We start from the raw sequence: 24,511 nt of genomic DNA on the forward strand, positions 1-24,511 counted from the left end.
TGATTTCTAAACGAAAATCTGAAACAGAAAAATCAGAAAAGGAAAAAAAAATGTGCGGTGAAAAAATGAAGACAATGTTAGTAGTTCTTATTCGAACTATGATACAGTTAAAAGTGACCGAGGGGAATAGGGTCCCATTAGCTCAGTTGGTAGAGCACTGTCCCGGAAAGACGGGTTCGAGTCCCAGATGTGACCGTTTCCTTTTCTGATTTTTCTGTTTCAGATTTTCGTTTAGAAATCACTAATACTGTCTTCAATATTTAAATATTACAATTTGAGGTTTCACTCAATAAAGTTATTCCGAAAAATAGATATTTTATTAATTAAAGACGATGTTCACTCAGTTGACAGCACCGGCAAAGAAAGGTTAAACCACAAACTTACTGGTTTTTTAACCCGAAAGATACAGAGTAGGCCCCAAGGATGCAAGTTAAATATTATTTATTATGTTACGTTTTGGTATTTAACATTCAATAGTAGTTGTAGTATATTTTGAAAATTTTTATTTTCTTGTTCCTTCATTTCTCCAAACGTTTTCTAAATGGCATCTGTAAATCAACTATACATATATAATAAAATGTATACATTTTAACGAATATAATTTTCGTACTTAAATTCAACCTTTTTTTAGATAAGACTCTATATTTCTTAGTTACTTTTACGAAAATTTCGGCAAATGTCGTATTTTAAAAGTCGCTAGTTGTGCAATATTGTGTTGAGCTTTCTCCAGTATTCAGCGACGACCACTATAAGTACATTTGGATTAAATATATTGAACCCCCAGTTGATAAGACCACGAACCGCCACTGATTATAACTCACACGTGGCGTTTTTACTATTTACGTCCACTATCTATTGCATCTGGTGGTCTAGCACGATCAAATATACCAGATCGATAGGCTCAACTTCCGACAATTTCATTTCGATATCTTTAAGACGGTTGCGCTGTTGATAGCCGAACCAAAATAAATGAGAATACTTCATACGATGCCAACACTGAATGATCTGTGAAATTCCTCAACGTAAAACAGCCATGTAAAAATCAAATATACTGTTAAATTGACAGTGTTGAATTCAAATACTAACTTTAAATACATTGGCAGCCCGCATGTACCTGTTTACATTAAAAAGGGAGTTAATTAGTTAATGAGGTCTTAAGCTATAGCTAGTGATATTTAAACAACTCGGTATTCCAAGCAGTCGATCGCGTATACGTTTTCTTTGAATTCTAAGAGCTTCGTTAGTTAACCTCAGTTCATTAATAAGCAGATTATGTTCCACAGCAAACGATATTATTCATAAATTTTTGTATATTGTCATTTAATCAAAGTTTATCTGACACTTTGGAGGCAGCGTTTTTGTCTACTGACTGTCGGAATCATATATGCTGACCATCATCGCAAATATTTCTAACTGACCATAGGTGACGGATTTAGTCAATATCGTATTGATAAGGTTTTTATCGATCGACCTTGGCAGATACCCTGAGCGGAGCTTTCCAGCCTTATCATCTGCAAACAAACGTTTTTTTCATACCTATGGCAGCGGTGTTGGTTATCCAATAAATGGTTCCCGGGGCGAAAGTACCCAATCCGCCTCCCATGACTCTATTCAAGTGTTTGATAAACTAGATTGTCCGATGTCTTCACGGGAAGTTCCTGACTTCTTCTTCCAACAACTTCGCATAATAAATTATCATGATATTCTTGAATTTCCATTATTAATTTGTCCATCCACTACATGCGTCCAAAAACCCAGTTTTTAAAGAATTTAGTTACATATTTGATTCAGTTAGGTACACGTTGTTTTTTTTCATTCAAACACCTTAGGTAACTATTTTTATATGTGTCTCAACTTCTCCCAACCATCTGAAGCCAGTGAGACTATGGCATCCCCAATTGGGAAATTTTGTGAGGCAGGAGGAAGTAGGGAGGGGAACGAGATAGTTAAGATGAGGGTGGGGAAGTCATGTGACTTCAAGGAACGATTCGATTCCGCCAAATTATACATATACAATACATTGTTTGTATAAACTGTGACGCAACATAAATTAATTACATAAAATTTGCTTATAATTTGATTGTTGCTCCATTAGTCCACCATAGGTAGATTTAAAAAATAAAACAGTTTTTAATTACTTTTCTCGGGTTCTCGTCAACCATGTTTCAGTTAGGTACACGTCTTTTTTCAATTGTTCTACTTATTCCGTTCTTCTGCAAGTTTACATACCTCATTGCTATAAATGAGTAGAATGAGTATCAGAACTCCGTCGTGGCCTGGTAGCTTCACTTCTTGATGCTTAATTTTAATAGTGACTGCTGCATAAAGGTATTTCCTGCTTTTATCCTTATGTCAATGCTCATATACTTATCTACTCTGGTTCTGCACGATTAAAATTAATATTATAGTCTACACTCTACACGGTGACACTTGCAGTAGGGACAAACGGAAAACTGGCGAGAATCACAGAGAACACATACAAATTGTAATGAATTATTGAAGACAATGTTAGCGATTTTTAACGAAAATTTAGAACAGAAAAATATACGGTCGCTTCTAGGACTTGAACTCAGGACCTTCGCCTTGCCGGGGCGCTGCTCTACCAACTGAGCTAATGATACCCTATTTCCTTCGGTCATATTTAACTGTATCATACTTCGAATAAGAACTACCAACATTATCTTCATATTTTGGTAATAGTAATAATTTATTATGTATTACAATCTGTCAGTGACATTCAACTTTTTTTGGAGGTTAAGTGTGCAAAATTTCATCAACCTCGGAATAAAACTGTAAATTTGTATAAAAATCAAACAAATGCCGCCCGCCGGTCATAGATATTCTCCATTATCTATTCTTTATAAATAAAAATGTTAATTTTCGTTTGTTCAAAATCTTAAATCTCCGAAAGTTTTCACCGATGGCTTTGAATTTTTGACACAACTTTGTATTCGAATACTTTTATGTTTTTATATACCTATATTACGTAGATGTCACCTGTGACAGGTGAAAACATGTTTTTTTAAAACAGCGCCATCTGTTGGACATAAAAGCAACACGCGCTATTATTTCTGTATTTGCACAAACATACTGAGCCACAGCAACGCGTGGCGGGGTACAACTAGTATTAATAGACACTCTCTATTCACAATTTTTGAAAAGAAAAGTTTTTTTATCGGTTGTATAAAGCGATATAGCTTTCACAACAAAAAAATAGTTTTATTATCTAATTTTTTTCAATTATTTGTTTAACATTAAGATTGGGTTGTGCCATAGAATTTGAACAATTCATCAAATTTCAACGTTCATTTTCGGGTTCCGTAAAAGTCCTATACAAGTTCTTATTACATCATTATAGGTCAGTTACTTGACAGAACCTGAAAGGACTTTCACAGAACTTTGAAATTTGAAGAATTGTTCAAATTCTCCGAAACAACCCATCCATCAAATTTAAATATTTATGGAGATAATAAAATGCAAAAATTTCTTAGTTCTCGTAGCAAAAACAAGGCGTAAATAATTTTTAATTGTTTGTTTAAAATTCCTAACATTTTATAGCCGCGGTATTTAAAGAACTCTGACTCAGCAAAATTATTGTTTTGTAATTTCTAAGATATTTTTTGTCGAACACTGTCAAATTTAGCTGAGTACATATTCACGAGTGAATTAGGCGAAGAGCCCTGACCGAACAACGTTTCGTGAATATTGACAGTTGTTGACTAAATCTTACTACATAGGTGCAATCTTTGCAAATATTTTACTGAAAAACTCCAAGTTTAGTGATAAATCCCGACCTCTACCTGTCCGCGATACCTGACACTACACATCCACACATCACATACACAACCAGGCCATGTACATGTACAGACACTGATCACTGGTTTCACAATCATCAATCGATATGGACATACTTGCTTTTGTTTGTTTCTGTCTTACAAACGATCAAAGCCACAATGAAAACGAAACAAAAACACAACGTACATCGTTCGTATATTTAATCGCACCTGTAAGGTAAGTATCTGACAGCGAATGTATTTTCGTCTCTTTTACGCTGCAGGTAGTTACGGTTCGGAGAAAGAGAAGCCTGCACGAAACGTACGCTAGAGTCACCTACACTCTCTCACCTGTACAAAACCACGGGTAACTCGTTCCCATTCAAAAAATGAACAACAGTGGCAAATGGCCATGTCTCTCTCTCGCTCGTGCGGAGGGGCGGCGGGTAGAGGGGGACAAGTATGCCGGCGCTGTTACCTGGTGCCTCCGCAGAGATCTACAATACCGACAGTTCGATCAACGGTCTTTAGCCGAGCCTTTGACTGGAAGGCGACTCGGTGTTCCTATTTTTTCGAAAAAGCCAACGGCGAGGCGACATTCCGATGTAAAAGTTTTATCTAAGCAGTGCGCAGATGCGAATTATTCCAAAACGAGTGGAACGCGGAATGTTCGAAGTTCAAAAGTTTCAAAAAATCCCGGGTCATTCTTGTTATAAAGTTGGTATCCTTCCTGCATTCCTGAGTCTCGCGAAACTGGTCACAATCCGTGTTTATGTGTCCGTGTGTCCCATTTGCGAGGGAAATTGACCGTAACAACTATCATTGTGTTCCAATTTAATTTACACATTAAAAAATATATTTTCGAGTGAATTGAATCTCAAATTTAAAATAATTAAAAAAAAGTTTTTTTGCTCCATCAGCAAATAATCGATTAGAGCTAAATTGATTGTGAGTGTTCCGTTTTAATAATAAATTAATATAAAGTGGTTTGTTGTTCATATAAAATAGTTTTCCTAGCGTGAACTCTCCGTGTGCCAGTGTGTGTTCCGAGTGTTGTGAAAGTTTAGATCGTAATTCGCCCACTTCCACGATCGACAGTGATTTAAGGTTCTATTACAGAGACTTGTGTTTTATTTTGGACCCAAAACCAGCATTCCTGCATACGGTAACTATTCTATATTTTCATCTAATCTGGTAGAATTCCTCATGCGCTCCAACTGACACGCAAAGTACGGGCGCTCACCAACACGGATTGGTGAACAACTTTTTATACGAATTCCATTTCGTAAACATGTTTCAATTCGTTTTTTTTTGACGGAGCACAGCGAAAAAATGGTAGACCAGTCAAACTTGAGAGGAATATATTTTAAGATTCTATCATCCATATCCTGCGTCCTTCTAACGAAATACGCAACATTATAAAAATCAATGACTATAATATTGCCATTAGAATTCTTTCAATATGAATGTTATTAATCCACGGTGTCTGAGGTACAGAGTTGGTTTGAAGCCAAGAAGTGAAGAAGCCGAGTGTTGTAGAGAAGTGTTTGTACCGGTTGCGAGCACCAATTGGTGTCAGTTAGCTGTAAGCTGTTACTAAATTAATGAACTTCTTTTTTATAGAGACTTTATTAATATTCATCCTGCTCAGTGTTCGTTATATCGACTCATAAAAACATACCTACAACAGTGTTCGTTAGTTCCAAGAAATATTTTACTGTTGAGTTTCTCACAGAGTTCAGCTTATCAAAATTACTACAAAAAATCAATAAATAATAGAATTATGTAATTTATTTGTTTTTGTAGAAGTTTGTATATCAAAATTTCGCTTCACAATGGTGGCTTTCCTAAGAATTGTTACGTAAAACAAACAGGTTTATTTCTCTTCTTATTTGCGATATTGTTTATGACCTTTATAAAGTTTTTAGAATTCGTCTTTCTCGATAGCAAATAACTACGTAGGTGAGTTCCTATTCTAGTATGAATGTGAGTTTGTTATTAGCACATCAGCTAGAGATATGAACGCGTGTTTGCATATTGCGCTCTCCATTCCCAGAGATTATATTGTATAGAACTTGTATTATAGGTGCAATGCATACAATGTGACGAAACAATTATAAATTAACCGGACGATGACATTGATCGGTGTTGTTTACTTTATACCCTGAACACACAACAAAACACAATAGAGAAAATACAATACATAGAACACACTGCACCTCTGGGCTCTGGGTCTACCTACACAAGAACAGAACCTCGACATCTCGACAAAGTATTCAACTTGTCTATTTACCTTTCAAAACTTTCAAAAGAACGATGTCTTCTTTATCCTCCCACGTAAAGGTACTGTATTTATACATCGGTACTTCCTGTGACTATAATATTATCATTGTGCGTGAAAAAGTTTGATTTATTTTCCTCTCACTTTGGTAGAAGGCTTCGATTTGTATTCATATTCTATTTTTTATCAAAGACATTGTTCATTTGAATCAATTCTATGTTATATTGTGGAATTCTTGCAATTTGTTTTTCACTTTTGCGACTTCATAATATTGGGACATATTTTATATTATTCTATAAGGTTTCGATGAAATGTAATAAAAAGATAACGTAAAAAAAATATTTACTGAAACAATCTACACAGTATAGTCTTTATCGTGCTGTTTATTTAATTATCCTCGAAAAAACTGAGTGTTCCTGTATTAATAAAACCATTTTAATACATCGCTTGTCGTAACAACCGATGGGAAAAAAGATAATTTGCCTACCCTACATTATACTTCAGTACTTTATTGTATCTAAATAGTAGGTAATCAGTTATGCCGTTGTTTTAAACGTCTATGTTACAATAAAGGTACAAAAATATTGTGTAATATATGTAAAAGATATATACATATTTGTTGCAAAGGATGATACTTATACTAACATTGTTTATTGGTTAACTTGATCCACATTTACGTATTAGTAATGGGTTATCATAATGCACATATTATTGAAGCTACGTCGCCAGTATTAAAGTTACTGATTTTACTACATTGTTCGCGCGAAATTTCAATATTTTTTCTTGTTGTAATATTGAAAAATGTATAGCAAAACAATTAGGCGTCTTCTATTATTTTATGAAAGTTTAAATGATGTTTCAAAGCTCTTCCAATTATATTGATCAAGATATTTCTGTTAGTGAAATCAATGTAATTTTAATGATCTCACAGAGCCTCACCTCACCGAGAATATATTTTTGGAGGGATTTACAAACAAGTTTTTATTTTGTAGTGAAGATTTTTGCTTTAGTAAAAATTAGATTTTCTACTAGGCTTAGTTTTTAAGATTAAGATAATGCGCTAAGCATGATAGTAACCAACCAATTTGAACATGGAAATAAAGCCAATTAAAGTAATTAGATAATGTAGCAATCAAGATGCAAAGTTTTAGTCACATGAGAACACGGAAGTAACGTCGAGAACTCAACTACAAACACCTTTCCATTGTTTTAGTAAAGGGAACGTGTACTTTTCAATTCTGTCATGCTATCATAAGCGGTATCTTGTACTGCTAGCTGCTAGTACATGGTGGATTGCGGGTTCGTTACCCGGCCAGGCGCCACTTTTATTTCTTGTCTGTACGTGGTACGTGACGGCGGCGCCATGTCATTCGGCGTCGGGTTGTGACGTCACCATCGACGCCATTCTGCCATGTCACGTGGGTGCACTATGCAGCAACGAAGTAAAAAATATGGTAAAAGGGTTAAAAGTGGAATAAATTCTTGATGACGCGCTTTAAATTGGAACTTCAAACACGTCTTTGTTAGAACGTGACTTCACCAAAGCACGTTATGATTATGAAAAAATTGAGAATTTTTCGTTTGAATTAGAAAAAAAATCCCAATATCTCGTATATATGCGCATTATAACACAATTTCATCATATTTACATTATTAGAAATATCGAACAGAAGTAATGCATACTATCATAAATTGTTGCGTGAGTATTTAATATATGTCTCCTATCCTTATCCTATATTCCTCTTCACTTTACCTTCAAGTTAGTTTTAAAGCAAAAAAACTCCTATCTCTAACCAACATTAGCATAAGAATATTTTCCTTAATGTAGATTGTTCATTGTTTTTTTAATTATTGTTTCTTTACATGGTATAATTGTTTACATTTCATTTTTTAACCTCGCTAGGACTTGTTGAGGTTAATAGTTTTATAAAATAATAAACATAACACACATTGAAAAAACAATATTATAACATTAATTATTATTATTAAAATTGTAAAAATATTTTTTCTTTGTTTTTTAAACGCTCATTGTTTCATACTAATAAATTGAATAAATAAACATTATAGCAATTTTAATTGAGTTATTAAATAAATGTCCAAAAATAAACAAAGTGGTCTACTTGTATCCACTTCTTGATAAGACAAATTATTCCTTACTCAGAGCGCCGGTTTTTGGTCTTTTCTACCTGTTTCCATTGTATCGACGAGTAGTTAAAAAATGTTTCACTCAAATTTTTGACAAAACCCGCCTTTGCCAATCCCAGCCATCTGTTCCAATGCATTCCTACCCTTATTCCCTGAATTATTGCATTTAGAACCTACCAGGATTCCTGGAATTAGGGGTGGCTACATTGTTACCGACCTTAACAAAATCTCCAGACACTCCATGGTAAAATGCTACAGAGACTCGATGTTAAAAGGCTTCAGTTCCCTATAATGCAGGTTGTATTATTCGTGCTTTGTGCTAGTAAGTACCCTCAGACTAAACATTAAACCCGGCGCGCATAAAACAAATTTTACGACGAACGTTGTTTCAAATTCACATCTGTCTGCCGCACCACAGTAATCTCCATTGACTTTCTGAAAAATCTGTTCATATTGTGGTTTACAAAAAGGCCTCCCAAACCTTATGCATGAAATCTAAATCCACAATTCAATAATTTGTATGGCGCCGTTTTTATGAAAAATCACCCCAATGGTAAGTTTCATATAATTTTATTATTTACAAATAGATACCGAAAAAAACATACGTAGACACCTAGCAGGTCACTTCAAATAAACACAATTTTATTTAAAAAAGTTTAAGACTTTGCAGGCAGAGTATACTATAGTAAATATACTACACATTGATTATATATTTGCTATTTGACCCTCCATTAATATCGATATAACATTTATGTATACACGAAGTTTTGTAATTCACCTAACTCAATAAACTTGATAGAGAGAGAGAATGGAAATCTTTTCTCGTCTCCTTTTTTCAAATTAATAATATTTTTCAAACTCCTAAACCTTCTTTCAACTAGCCATATGGTTACCGGTCAAATGTTATCATGACAGAGTACATTAAAACACCTTCTGAGAGCCACTTCATTTTGGAGCCTTGAGGTTTGATCGCCTCGGCGGAGATTTTAACGCCCGATCTTAGAAACCCGCCTTGGCTGAGTACCTACGCGTAACTGCAATCTCTTAGCAAGTACTAGATACACATAATACAAACCGCTTGTTCACGACTTCATATTTAAAATAACTGAATCAGCAGAAGATAATACAAATGTACGTAAAATGGGAATAGGATAATTAAATTAAAATGTGCTTAGGACAACATTCATATCGCCGACATTCATTAAATATAGCAGACTGCGCGTTGCATATTGTTTCGTGGGCGGCATTTCTAACGACCATTATTATCTTGCTGATGTACTTTTTATCATTTTGCGGCGTTCCCTAGGGTCTCCGTGTTAGCCCCTCTGCGTTTCTATCCAGTATTTTTTCCATTTGCATGTTTTACTGCACCTGTCAAGCAATAAAGAGAAATGCCAAATGCTTCACTGTCATGCGATATCGATTGAGGGGGATTATTTAAATTGTTTTAAAGTTGTAATATTCCAGTTAGGGAGGCTCCACCAATCACCAGGCTATCAAGGAATACATGATGAAGCTTAACCCGCTTACTCAATCATTCAATGTAAAAGTTATTTTTCTATTTTGTCGTTTTGTGATAGAATATATAAACTGCAATTTAAGTTCTGGTATTAGGAACATGATTATTGGCCAGTTGTTTTACAAAACTGATATAATGACAAAACTTAAAAATAACTTAAACCGAACTTGAAAATCATCTTTAAAATTTGAAGAATCGTTCAAGTTCTGTGAAACAACACGTCCTTAGTGTTTGTGAAATAAGATTAGAAATATTGATTTGTACCTAATATTTGAAATTAACACAAGGAGATAAACTTACTGATATGAAAAACTGTTAATTTATTTAAAATCCGGTCAAATTATTGGTTATCCTGCTAACGGATGAATTGAAAGAGTTCGTAACAAGTAGCATTCCGTCATGATATCTATTCGGAAAAGTACATGTGCTCTCGAAACATTCAGAATAGATAATATTTTATCAGGAAGTTAGCATGATGTTACTTTTTAACAGGATCCTTTAACAGGACCATGCAGAGTGTCCTGAGGAAAGTAATTTCCCTCAGGGCCTATGTCGTCCTTGGGGACGCTGTATGTAGACTCTTTTTGAAGAGAGGAAGGAGTCCTTAATGCGAATCATGTTGTAAAAATGAGGAAACGTTGTAAAAAAAAAGAGAGGCCGGCAAATCATTAAGAGAACATCAAGAACTAATCGTTGAAACGACCCGTTCTCACGTAACTGTGTATGATGGCACGATTGTGCCGAATCTATTTAGCGTGTTTCTACGAAAATACACATGCAACTACAAAAAGTTTATTTTATAACTGGATAAGGTTATTTCGAATCTGTTGTTGATTTAATTCAGGCAACCATTGAATAAAGCTTCCAATTCATTGTATAGTACACCTGTTTTATCGTTGTAATAATGTTAGATAATAGTCGTCCTTGGCCAGCTGTTTACAAAAATAAATAATAGAGTCCTAGTTACGAAGATAATTAATGTATACGTGCTTGCTTATCTCCCCTCATAATAACCATGTCTACAGGTAGGTTCCTATCATGAATACCATAAAGCCCAAAGCAATCTAGTGCTTCGGCAATATTATAATCAGATAAAAAATGGTATACCTATTGCATGAGCGTTGTTAACTGTTCAAACCATAATAATCTTCGTGTTCGAATGGTAAGGCCCTCGACTAGCAAGCTGGAGGTCGCAGGCTAATTTTTAATTTAAAAAATAATAATTTGCTTAATTTTGTGTTTTTTCACAGTATACCCATTAAAAATAATTTCAGAGTGAAAGACTACCATTCAGAATTGAAACGTTGCTTGAAATGACTTTGGCCATGTTTGGTAACCAGACGTGAATAGTCAGGTACTTCTCCACCTTCATCTCCCCCATCTCCTTCCGCTACTCATCATCGTGTTTCTGTGATTGCGACTCTGGTTCAATGAATGCATTCGGATTTGCTTTGAATTGAATTATCATTTTAATAAAAGGAACTGATTGTGTGTAGAAATCACATACCTGCAATATAATATTTAACAGAAAATTATTTTAACCATCATTTTTAAAATTGTGTGTCAAAAATTCATAAAACTACCTACTTATAATATAATAGCTTTTTAACAGAAAATGAAATAATTCTTTATTTGAAATGGGTATATCTTTTGTATAAATTTCTACGTGCGATCATGCCATTACAGTCAGATTTCGTGATTTTTCAATGGTCACTGCATTTTAGCTAACGTGCAATTATCAATCCCGTAGTTTTTCACGGGTTTTCGCTACTAGGTATATTATATTGATCGAGTACGTCATCTAAGATTCTTGATATTTTAATATCACCGTTATGGGTTTATTCTAAGCTACTGAGTTTTCATTGTGTTTATCGTTTTCAACCGAGTCTGATTGAAAGGCTTCGTGTATCATTCATTTGAAGGTTTATGTTAATTCAATAGAAAATATAAAGGCGGGTTCATATTTTAGTAATGAATGAAAGGTTCTTTAATAAGTGAAATTTATAGTTATTCAAATTCTTAAAATACTAACGATGATACCAACACACATGTGAATTAATATGAATACATTAAATGTATCGTTTGAATAGATAAATGTGAGCGAGTTAATATTATTATTAACTAACCATTCCCCACAGGGGTAGGCAAAGAGGACGGACCGCCAAACAACTCGATCTTGGCACATACTTCTTGCCTCATTGAAATTCATACATCGTCTCATAATATTATTAATTTATCACAAAATCTCGTCTGTAATCGTGTTGTCTGTGGAAAAGTTGTCATCAGTTAATTTGTTAATTTGAAATAGTGAAAGGACTAGAAGAAACAATTAAACGTCAAAAATAAATGAAGGACCACATTTTTTTGTCAAATTGTGAAACCGTATCATGTTTCATGAATACTTAAAAATAATAAATAATCATTCTCATTCTGTATGATCATTATTGGTCATGGTGGGCAGGAATGAGAAACGTTGCGTTTATATTTTTATTTCCGGATTCTGAAAAATAATTTTCTCATTTCTATGTTTTTTAAATTGTAATTAACAAACCGGTGTAACATCATATTTACCGGTCAGTGATTTCCCTCCGTTTATATGTACAGTAATAACGAGCATGAAATGCATTTAGATATTTTAATGTGCGTAATAGAATGCAGTCCGTAGTGGAACAGCAATTTCACGAGAGAAGCACGTAGAATAAAGATAGTGTGTAAACAGTAACAGTGTCTGGAAACTCTAGTAGGTACAAGTGGGAAACTAGTGAATCTACAAATTAACCCTTCCAGCGTTTGGGGGTCATATATGACCGGGCGTTTATATTTAATAAAAGTTTTTTACGTCTTTTTTATCATGCAGAAATACTTAATTTTTTGACGTTAGAAAGAAATTTGATAATTCTTTCCAGTTTGTCTTAAATATTTATACTGAAATTCAATAATAAAATCCTAAAATTAGCAAAATGAATAATTCATATTTGGCACTGCTATTGAAACAATCGGTTTAACTTTAAAAATGATTTATTATATGAACGAGATAAAAGTGAAGGTACAGTTTTATTTCAAATTCCCCAAACAAAACAAACGTGTTTTCTAAATATCGAGTTCTCTCAATTGGTGTAAAAATTGAAGTAAAAATGATGTTAGCGTTTTTGACAACATTTTTACTTTTGATATTATATTTTTATTATTTTGAAAAAGTAATGTATATTTTAAATGAATCCATCGGAAACTAATATCTAGTTTCTAAAACAGTATTTATTTTAACGGAAACTTAAAAAATAAGATGTAGACAGCGCATTTGAATTGCGATTTTTTTCCATTTTTTCGGCAACTAAAGGGTTAAGATACCATTGCAGCCGGTTATACGCTTTGACGCATTTAAACAAAAATCATTAAAAAGCTGATATTAGCTCCTTAGCGAACGATTTTTTTCAAATTTGAAATAATTAGTTCCAACTTGGAACTATTTATTGATTTACTCAAAACGAAAGCTCAAATCAGAATAAATTCGGCCCCTTAGGGTCAAAAAAACGTATCGCATTTTTCTCTACTTTACAGGAGAGCAAGAAAACATAGTTCTCAATTAATCAGTATTAAATCAGTAAATAATGCCATCACAAAGTGAAAAGCAGTTAGAAGAAGTTTTCTTCGAAAAATTAATCAGTATTGTATACTTTTAAACAAACGAAACATATTAATAATTTCTTCTCATTTAGTTAAAGGATGGTATTTTGTGCTTCTGAACCATCTTTTAAATATAAAATAGTAATTCATTTTACCATCCGTAACTCAAAATCGATAAAAAATTGAGTTACGTTTTTTTGACTCTAAGGGGCCGAATTGTGCCACAAAACAAACTCCAAATATGATATAGATTTACCAGTTTCTCGCTTGTACTATAAGTTTCACCGTATTTAAGTAGGTCCACAGAGGCTTCAGAAGTATGCAGAGAAACCGGAAGTAAAGCAGGATGTAGGAAATGGACTAGGGAGCTTACTGACCGTGAAGTTGCCGAGCTTTGTTTTTGCACTGAACCATATGGCGTTTGCTTGCGGCTATTACAAAAATAGTTACCTACTGAATTCACTACGCACTAAAAGATGACTGCATGTTATGGCGTGCTTCCCAAGCCCACCATAATAGTAAATTATACATATATTTCTTATTACGCCTCTTTAATCAAATATACCTATTTAAATACAGAAAAATACTCCCTCAAAACCCAAAAAACTATACAAAAATATTCTTAGAGACTTTGTAATAACTAGAACTGACGAAATATTCAACAAAATTAATCTTAAGATAATTAAACAACTATTTTCTATAAAAATACACCTTTCCATTGATAAAAACAAAACACTAGAAATAAAAACTAACACTAAGGACGGGTTGTTTCGGAGAACTTGAACAATTCTTCAAATTTCAAAGTTAATTTTCAAGTTCTGTGAAAGATATTTTTGAGTTCTGTTTTTATTTCAGTTCTGTCAAGTAACTAGCCTATAATGATATAATAACAGAATTTGAATAGGACTTTCACAGAACCCGTAAATGAACGTTGAAATTTAATGAATTGTTCAAATTCTCCGAAACAACCCGTCCTAAGTCTCAGGGTCAAAAACATATCCATCAATCAACTACAATTACAACATTTGGGTTCAAAAGATTCCTAATGTATGGTACTAAACTCTGAATCAAAATCCCACTCCATTAAAACTCAAAACAATGTTTAAACATTTATATCTAAAATAAAAAGCTGAATACAAAACATATGGAGATCAGAAATATATAATGTACTGACACCAAAAAATAAATACCGAAACTGAAAATACTCAACTGAACAAAAAACGAAATGTAATATATTTATAATTATTTCAGAAAAACTCACTTTTTAATATATTCATAATTACTTTATACAGGGATTTCCAATAAGAGGTGTTATTTTGATATTCAATCGTAAAAGATCAATGGTTTCGTTGCTTGTGAAAGTAAACGTTTTCTAGATCAATACCATCGAATTCCGGCCATAAAAAATCATTAATCATCTCTCGATAGCGCAATTCATTCACCGTAACTGTTGCTCCAGCCTCATTTTCGAAAAAGTAAGGTCCAATGACTCCGCCGGACAATAAACCGCACCAAACAGTCACACGTTGAGGATAAAGAGGCTTTTCAACAATAACTCTTAGGTTTTCCAAGCCCCAGATGCGAAAATTTTGCTTGTTGACGTAGCCACCGAGGTGGAAAAGGGCCTCATCACTCAAGATGAATTCACTCAAGTGAATTTTAATAATTTAAATGCGTTGTTGAAGCGTGTATCGTTTCATTTTTATTAATAACGTAGTTTCTACTTGCTATTATCCATACCACTAAATTTTAATACTATGTAATTTCATCATTTCAGCTCGTATCATTATATATTTTTGTTACAAAAAATGAAATAAGTAGGTAATTCATTTATGAATAAAATAAAATTAATACAAAAGCACTCTGCAATGATAAAAAATGGTTTTAATATAATTATTTAAAACGTAACATCAATTTATTTACTATCCTCACCCTTTTCACACCTGCATAATTTTAATTACAAAATATGCAGCCGTATTTATTCCCTTAAAATGGACACGCGACTAAAGTAACTACAATAAGAAATGCAGACGCGTGTTACCCCTCTATTGCTAATTAAGGGGACAGGCATCACCCTACCCAATACAATATACAGTGTTTGCCTACATCTATCAACTTCTAGAAGGGTTGATTTTAGTTTTTGGGGGGGCTCTAATTTATTGACAGAGGATGACAAATGATTTACCTTCATGTGCAAGTCGCTACTCGTGAGTTTGAAGGGTCATTGACCGAGAACATAAACAGGTACTCTCGCAGTAGCAGGTGTGGCTTTAGTATACAATAAAAAGGCAAATAAACACGTAATTGACGCGCACAGCCATATTTTTTTATGCCATTTTGATGGATGACGTGCACATGACATGTGTGCATTTGATATTATTCATTAATACGTTTTAATTGGTTGTATTAATTAATTCGTATGTAGCTTTTTTTGATGGGCGTGCTTTTTGTAGTATTATAAATATACATATTTATATACTGATGACGTAAATAATTATTTTCGTGTATATATATAAATGAACTTTTTATTTATCAATATTACTCACATATTAACAATAACAGCCTTTCTAAAAAAACTTACTAAAAAACGCGGTGCGTAAGGTCAGAACAGTGAAAAACTTGACTTATTACCATGGCGTTTGTTGTTTTAAATCCGTCTTAAACCAGGCTCAAGGTCGGCTTTACCACTCCAACAAGACGGTAAGTGTTTTAGATTTTTTAAATTTATTCGGATTGGCATTAGAATTAAGGCGAAGCTTAATGCCAAATCACTATTTTGATTAATCTTTTCTAACGAATTGGTGAACATTATGAATACCAAAAAATAAGCTTTAGTTAAATTGAAGGTTTTCTTATTGCTCCGCTTGAGTAGAATACAAATAAAAAATAAATTACTTAGTTAAAAATATAAATGTAAACTACTAAAAAAATATTTTTCAAATATAAATGTATGAAGGCATAAAGGAACCAACTTTTAAAAAATACATTATTATAGCTAAAAATTATCTGTGACAGTTTCAATTTTTTAACTTTTTTGCTTTCTTATAAAATTATTTAGAAAATAAATAAAAACCAGTTTTTTGCTTGATATTGAACGTTTCTAGACTCCGTTTGTCAAGCGATTTTAATGCCTATTACCTACGATATAAGTTATACCAAGAATATACACATGTTTGGCTTGTAGCTTCTTCTTAAGGTAAAGTTATAAACTACCTATGACTACATGACCATCACGCCAATTCCCCGCTGGGAGGGTAATGCAATACCACGAAACTCTATAATTATTGCACCTACTCCCTGGTTCATCTACATTCATACATCTAATCTCTCATATACAATCATATTTTTACTTATGCTCTGACATAATTAATAAATAAATAATAACTGTCAGTTAGAACAGTAGCGGCCAGTGGTTTCACAGAAATTCAAAAGTTACATTGTCATCAAATGGCCATATTTTGACATTTGAAAGGTTTCCGTTAATCGTCGATTCTAGGTGCGTTTCGGCTTTCTTTCAAATTATAATCAGCTGACAAGCTCAACAACATGATAGTTGTCCTCTTCTGCTGATCACAATTTGTTTAAACGCTGAAATGGACTTAGAATCGGCATTTAACGGGAACCTTTCCATACGAAACACCTTGTTCTAACAGATGAACGAAAAAGACCTGCAGATGAATTTATAAATTGGTTCTTTCTTTAACCATTGATTCCTTTTAACGTCGTGGCCATTCGAATTACCAGAAGAATCCTTTAAATTTTGCACATTAACTTATGTAAATTTACAGAAAAAAATTCCAAGTTTTTGTCGTCATATTTCTTAAATTATGCACAGAGCTGTATTTCCCATCCACAATGTTGTAGCAAATGATTTCGCCCAGGGCACAATTATTCGTTGTCACGCATACGAAACTTTTCGTTGCATCAAAATAACAATTTATATAAATAAACGCTGTTTAAATTAATAATAATAGTGCGATAGGAAAGTTTGGTTTGGCTAATAATATTACCAGGTTCCTGAAAATATCTGGTTGAATGCAACTATGCGACCTCTAACTAGTCTTGTTATGGACAAGTTAGTGCATCTATCACCGAGGCGTGTTTATGTGTGGGAGTTTTAGCTTCAGGTAAGTTGGTGAGACTGCTGGATGTTAGTTAGACTGTCACAAAGATACAGATAGAGGTGAGGTACCGTGGGAGCAGAGCAGCCTCGGGATGAACCATACGACTGTGTTTGCACTATTGTTCAAGTCTTAGGAAATAGGGCTGACTCCAATGACAATAAAAAGTAAAGATACGTTATGTTCACACAAATCAAACAAAAAAGTATCGCAAGTTATTGTTTTTGTTTCAAAGCTAACAACGAAACGCATAAGAAAAGTATATATTCGAGAGAAATTATCAATTTCAAGTAGCTAGCTGTAAGCCTGGTGAATAATTATTGTAGTTATTGAAATAGTAATTGATTTGTGTGTACGTACCAACAGAAAGAAACATTGAAGAAAGAGATCTGTTTATTTTTGTGTCGAATGGTTTTTGCACCTCTGAAAAGCAAAGGAAGGCATTTTTTTCACAAAAAAACAGCCTAGAGCAATGTTTTTGTGGCAGCTGGTGTCAGCTTGTCCGGCGGACGAACTTTGTGGGATACTAACAATGATAATAAAATAAAATTTGTAGTGCAGTTATGTACTATTTCAAATGCGCTTTAAAATAATAATTTAATAGTAATAATTTTGTATTCAGTGGCCAAATTCTTAAAATTACTTCTGAACGTAGTAAATATAAAGTATGTCCACTGGACCTCGTTCAATTAAACCACGTGCATTGTCTCAGAAACCTATCTTCTCTTTTAATTCATCTAAGACTGTCTCGACCGTCGTTTTGTAAACTGTTATCTTAGTTTTCTTTCGAACTCGGTTTCAGTATAGACCAGAACTCGATTTGAAACTTTACCAACCTAATCGCGGATTTCCAAATATTATGCCATGTTTTGACAAAATCGTCATTTTACAGTTATGGATTGGAGAAGCTCTCCGTTGTGATTCAGTTGAAGCAGTATTGGTCTATTCTTAGGATGGGTTGTTTCGGAGAATTTCAACATTTCATCAAATTTCAACGATCATTTTCAAGTTCTGCGAAAAAAAAATCAGTTTCTGTTTTTATTTCAGTTCTGTCAGGCAACTAGTCTATAATCATTCAAAGCAGAACTTGAATAGGACTTTCACAGAACCCGATAATGAACGTTGAAATTTGATGAATTGTTCAAATTCTCCGAAATAACTCATCCTTAGTGTTTCTTATGATCAGATCACCATGATACAGGTAATAGGCATAAAAATTGTTTTGAATACCATACGCGTAAAAGAAAAAAATAATGCCATTTTTCCATGATTTTTTTTAGGTTAATGGTAGGTTAAGGTGTAGGAGAAGTCGTAAACCCTTATCAAAACTTTTTTTGTCTCGACTTAAAAAAATGTTTTTTGTGCCCTATTTTTGTGATAGCTGCAATTTTATTTCTATTTGTGTAGTATGTAATGTTTTGTAATTTAACATAGTCCGTTAATAAATTAATTAATGTTTTTTCGTTTATTACCAAAAAATTTCATTATATTTTTCATTTAAAAATTCCATACATGTTACTACTTATTATCTAACAAATACCGCAAATGCCGAAAAAAAATCTTCATTACCACAGTAATAACTAATAACAAATGTGCCAAGCGCCGACCGCACAAACCGTCAGCTTCAATTGAGTAATGGCCGACTTGTATTGAGAGCGCGTTATCGGCTGTCACCAAAGGCCTTACACTGTCATCTGTAGTCGAGACTTTAAAACGATTTTTACTGTGAATGTAGTTGGATGTATGGCGCCTAATCTGAATGGATGTTCAGATAACGCTGTTTTTCCGGATAAGGGCTCAATTATTTTGATTAATGTTAGAATTGTAAGCCACCCCTATTTACAGGAGTAAATAACCAACTCGGTTTTCCATTGCGGAAAAGGCGGCAATCCAGTGTAGTACCTACTGTAGTACCTACTTTGTGTAGAAGTTCAGTTTCATTGCGTAAATGTGAGCACAAGGCCAGTTTTTAAATATGTATATTGAATAACTGTACTGAAATATCTTTGTGTTTCATAACATTCCATACAAAAAACGTTGCTTTTAGCAAACAGATAGAACCAAGTTGCTTTGAAAATCAGCTAAACTCAGAGCAACAGGGTTCTATCTGATTATTGAAAATATTTATATAATATAAAATATTGTTTCTTTTTGCATCGAATGTTCTTTAACGTAAATATAATTCAATTTCAACACGGTCTGCATATTTACTTTTTCATAAAAAAATTTTTCTCAGTTTTACACAATTGGCAGATGTAACCTTGTTTTCCCAAGAACTGAACGTAAAATAATAAAAAATGTAATTTATGAAAAACTGAATGTAAACAACGTTTTGCACCGATTTATCTTTATGTTTCTCAATATTCCGTGCAAAAAACGTTGCGAATCTAAAAAAAATAGATTAAAATCAGCCAAGCTCGGTGCAAGAGGATTCTATTTGATTATTCAACTTATTTTTAGGGCAAAATGTAATATTTTTTGCATTAGATGTGCTATAAAGTAAAGATAATTCAATTACAATACGTTCTTCTTATTTTCTTATTAACGAATGTCATTTATTTCTCTTTTTCATGCAACTGGAAGATGTGACCTTGTTGTCCCAAAGGCTGTGCTCTAAGTACACTGAAAATGAAGCCGTATTGCTTTAAAAATATTAATTCATATTAATATACGCTTTGCTTTATTTACTCAAGATAATGGTGTCCTTCTGCAAAACTGCACTGAGTAAATTGACTGATATTACTATTATGAATCGAAATGAATTGTATTATAGCGGACCTCCCAATGCTTCGCTATTACTTATCTCATTCCGGTCCAGAGATATTGCTTTAAGAATTCCCCGGGCGTCCCCGATGTCTTCTATCATTCAAACCACCCTCTTAACACTCCTTGTACTAATAAGAACAAACTTTGAAGATACCGGTCGACTAATTTTCCAGTTTTGCAAGCACAAACGAAGCAGACTGAAATTTTAAATATTAAGATTTCACAAGTAAATGACGTGGTATCAAATTTATTTTTGAAATGTGTTAGTTTATTTTCCATGCCCTGACGAAGTACTGACAAGCAAAACCTGATCAGCAGATAAAACAATAATTCATTTTAACGGCGTTAAAACACGAGATGAGAATTTTAATAGGATTTGTTTATTGCTACTTGACCACATCACGTAAGAAAGTTTCAACATTAAAGCCACAAGTTCACGTGGCAATGTATCTAAGACTATTTTCTTGACTACGGTCGACAAACCTCTCCCCTAGCGTGTGAAGTGAGAACAGAAAAGTAGTTCGTATAATGGTTTATGTGAGGTTAGGCTTTAACTCTTTGGGGGAGGAATGAATCAGCAACCAATACCAGTATATCCTCCGTAGGTATCCCACCTACGACTGGACTCTCGTACAGGGTGTTAAAGGACGTACTTGACTTATTAACCAGTGATTCCTGACATTATTTAGATTCTGGTGACAGAATCCGCTAGGGTCATTGTGAGGAGTTGGGTAAAGTTGAGCTCAGCTGAGTGATCAGTGACGACAAGCAGAAGTACATTTAAAAAAATATATATATTTTAAAAAAATTAGTCACCGGAGACGAAAATTTTATTTACAATTTTAACACAAATTATTTCAGGAATCACTGGTTAATAAGTTAAGTACTACCCGTAACACCCTGTATAGTTTGGGCATCAGACTGCTTGGAACGGGTCCAGCCTTTGTCCAGTTTGGGATCGTATCTAAGGCTGTCTTTCTTGTAAGGTTATTTCGGTATTAACAGTATTACTCCCGTTCCTAGTCTGTGTACTCTCCTAAGGGCCGTCTGTTTCAACAGAATGCTAAATCGTGAGCTAAGTTAAAAATTTAACTGTCAGTTAAAGTAACAAGGATGTTAAATCGGACCGCGCGCTGTTTCAAGTGCCTTTATGCAAAAGTAACAGTTACTAGTGTGGCCAGTCTAAAAAGCAGAATATTCCTCGAAATTACGTGGAAAAACGCACGGCATTATTTTTTGGTACGGCCACACCGAAGATTAAATATGATCTCTGGTTAAGTGACTGTCAAATAGTGTCAAAATACAGAAGTTTGTTGTGCGTCATTATAACCTCTTCCGACTTCTTGTTTGTTATTGTGTTCGAATTTTTTATTTCAGAATTTAATTTTTACTTACATGATGAAGATCGATTTATAGTTTTAGGAATAATTTCTTGAGAGTATTGGAGGGGCTAGTTTCCTTTGATTAATAATTCCAACCAAACTTTGTAAAAAAAGTTATATATTTATTACATAGTTTCTTTTCAATTATAATATGTATATTGAAACATTATATACAGGGTTTAATATAATAATAAGTTTTATACCAAAGTTTATGAAAAAAGATATACTTTTATTACATTGTTTTGTTCCTAGAAAAATATTCCTGTGGGTATTTAAAAATAAATGACGACCTGTTATAATATATACGATATTACACGGAAAAAATATAATTTACTTTCCAGTAGTCGTAATATCTCCCTCAATTTGATCCGTCACAAGATTTTGCAAGCTCTTTCGACATGCGATACCGTGCCGAAAATTCGGAATCATCCCAAATGACCATATTATTAACACGGGGTCGAAATGTTTTTGGCTTTCACTGTAAAACATTTTGCATGACGAATTCATCTTCACTACTGTCATCTTCGATAATATTAATCATGATTAATAATCGTTTCGTAACAACACTCAACAGAAGAACCTTACGTATAGAACTGTCAAATATGTCAAAATGGCGGAGTAACTCGAGAATCGCCAATAACTCGCGAGTAACTCTCGGATTTCGGGAAGTTAAAACAAAAGTTAAAAGTGACGTAAAACCAGGAGTTAAATTGATTGAAAAACGCATTTTGGTGAAATTTAACTTTAGCATTTACTTTTACTCTTACTTTTACTATAGCTAGCGTTGAAACAGACGGCCCTAAGGATTGTAAATTTTAGAACTTACGAAAGGTTTAAGTCAACGCGCGGCTTAAAGATAAAATTGAGAGAAAAGTTTTAAGATTAGTCAAATTTATTCAAGTTTTATAATATGGTAATACATATTTGCGTAAATATATTTTAAGCCCTGTTTTAACATGACAGTTTTGCATTTCGTCTGTCTGTTAATTTGTTTGTACCATTCCGCTTCCGTTTCAAGATGGTTGCTGTTTTAATAATGGTTCTTCGTGATTGATCGCCTACCTAGTGGCGCGGTCCCAACACACATGCTTTAGATGCGGCGCATCTCTTGTGTTACATAATAAAAAAAACAACAAAAAATATTTTTTCTAGCCGTTAATAGAACCGCTGTACACTGTTGCATTTCTTTGCCTCAGAGACTTAAAGTAACACACACAATATTATTTATTTTTGTCAGTAATTGCATATTTTTCGCTTTCGTTAGCGTATATATTTGAATATTTGATCGTAGGTAGTTAAGTAGGTACCTATACCTACATACTATCCAGCAACCCTTGTACAAAAAGTTGCCGATCGCTACTGCTACCTAAGAAAGTTTTAAATAAGAATTGTCACTGATTTAGTGACTTTTCTTTGGATAAACTGTATAAATACTTAATTTGAAATAATAAGTGTCGTATAAAACACATGGTTTAAAATAAAGTAGGTATGTATGTTAGTACCTACTTAAAAAATGTATTATACCAGAGGAAAATTTGGCATTAATTTATAAATTAATACAAAATTAGAAATATGATTTTTGGACGCGAGGTCCACTAATCAGAGAGCATGTAATTTTTAAGTATTTACAGTTTTTTATTGTTTATCTAATCATAAAAAAACATTATCAGTGAAAATTCAATTATTTAAGAAGTTAAGATAATTCAATTACAATACGTTCTGCATATTTACTTTTTCATAAACGTAATTTTTCTCTCTAATTTTCACGCAATTGGCAGATGTAACCTTTTTGTCCCAAGGGCTGAACTCTCAGGTACATGCGCAAATGGAGCCGCGTTGCTAAATATATTACTTTATATTAACATTCGCTTTGTTTTACTTAGGTATGCATAATAATGGTGTCCACATGCAAAATTGTGCTGAATAGATTAACTGTTGTTACAATTGTTTTTTTTTCACTTAATTAGTGCCTACTTTGAAATTAATTTTTTTATATTTTGAGGTGCCACACTGGGCTATATTCTTACTCAGGAGAGGGAGTCAGATCAATTGGAGGACTGCCGCTGAATATCATTTTTTTGCATGGTATCTGTCACTTTGACAGATGACAGCCGCGTAATTACGGCGCTCCGTAAATTGTTTGTTCGAAAACTGGTTAGTTCACAAAATTACTAATATGTTATTTTTGTCAAATTCTTGGTTGTCAAATTCTCAAAATATTATCAAAATGTGGTTTCAGTTTTCATATGTAAGAATAATAAACTAGTCGTAAGTACTTACTTAATGTTAACAAGATTTTTTTTCACTTTTACCACTGTCAAATAAATATGCTATCATTACGATCATTACATAAACAGTGTCCAATTACACATAAAAATGTTATAAAATATACGTAGATAAAATTCTTAAACCATACAAGTTTCCTTCAGATTTTTGTTATTTTACTTCTAAAAGCCCGACTTTCGCTAAAACCCCAAATGAAACTCCTATCGGGGAGTAAATAAATACCGCGGGAGAATATTGGAAATGCGGAGTTAAGTCAGTTCCCTCGCTTTATTGTTTCCCCGACCCTCACCTCAATCCCCTTCGCTTTCCCGGGATATTTCCACTTTTCCTGGATAGCTGGCATCTCCGTAATAGATGTATATAATATATAAGGCCTGACCTCCACTTGCGATTTCTTGTCGCGCGATTTTTCAGTCAGAAAAATAAAATTCAATGTTTCAAATACAAATACACTTGCGACTAAACAACCAAAGCGATTAAAAAAAAGCAACTGGTCCCATTTTCGCTGCGATGCGACTGTCGCTCTACCCCAATGAATCACACGGATATGCACTCACTTGCGATAATTTAGCGCGGTTCTGAAGCAGTCTTGATCTGGTTTAAAAAACTGCAAA

The 24,511-nt window shown here is 33.5% G+C and overlaps 1 protein-coding gene across 3 annotated transcripts in view; it reads left to right on the forward strand.

Moving 5' to 3' along the window:
- The window catches only part of LOC149415566 (apoptosis-stimulating of p53 protein 2-like), a 693,728-nt gene that overhangs the window by 197,267 nt on the left and 471,950 nt on the right, over positions 1 to 24,511 (forward strand). The window contains exon 1 of one of the 3 annotated variants that reach the window (XM_089642763.1): positions 4,231 to 4,938. The exons of the other annotated variants lie outside the window; for them this stretch is intronic. The gene's annotated coding sequence lies outside the window, so the exon portion shown is untranslated. Of the gene's footprint in view, positions 1 to 4,230; positions 4,939 to 24,511 lie in introns of those variants that run through there. 3 annotated transcript variants of the gene reach the window in all.

This window comes from Hesperophylax consimilis, chromosome 18, assembly GCF_061612785.1.
Source record: "Hesperophylax consimilis isolate HC1 chromosome 18, BYU_Hcon_1.0, whole genome shotgun sequence".
Taxonomy (NCBI): domain Eukaryota; kingdom Metazoa; phylum Arthropoda; class Insecta; order Trichoptera; family Limnephilidae; genus Hesperophylax; species Hesperophylax consimilis.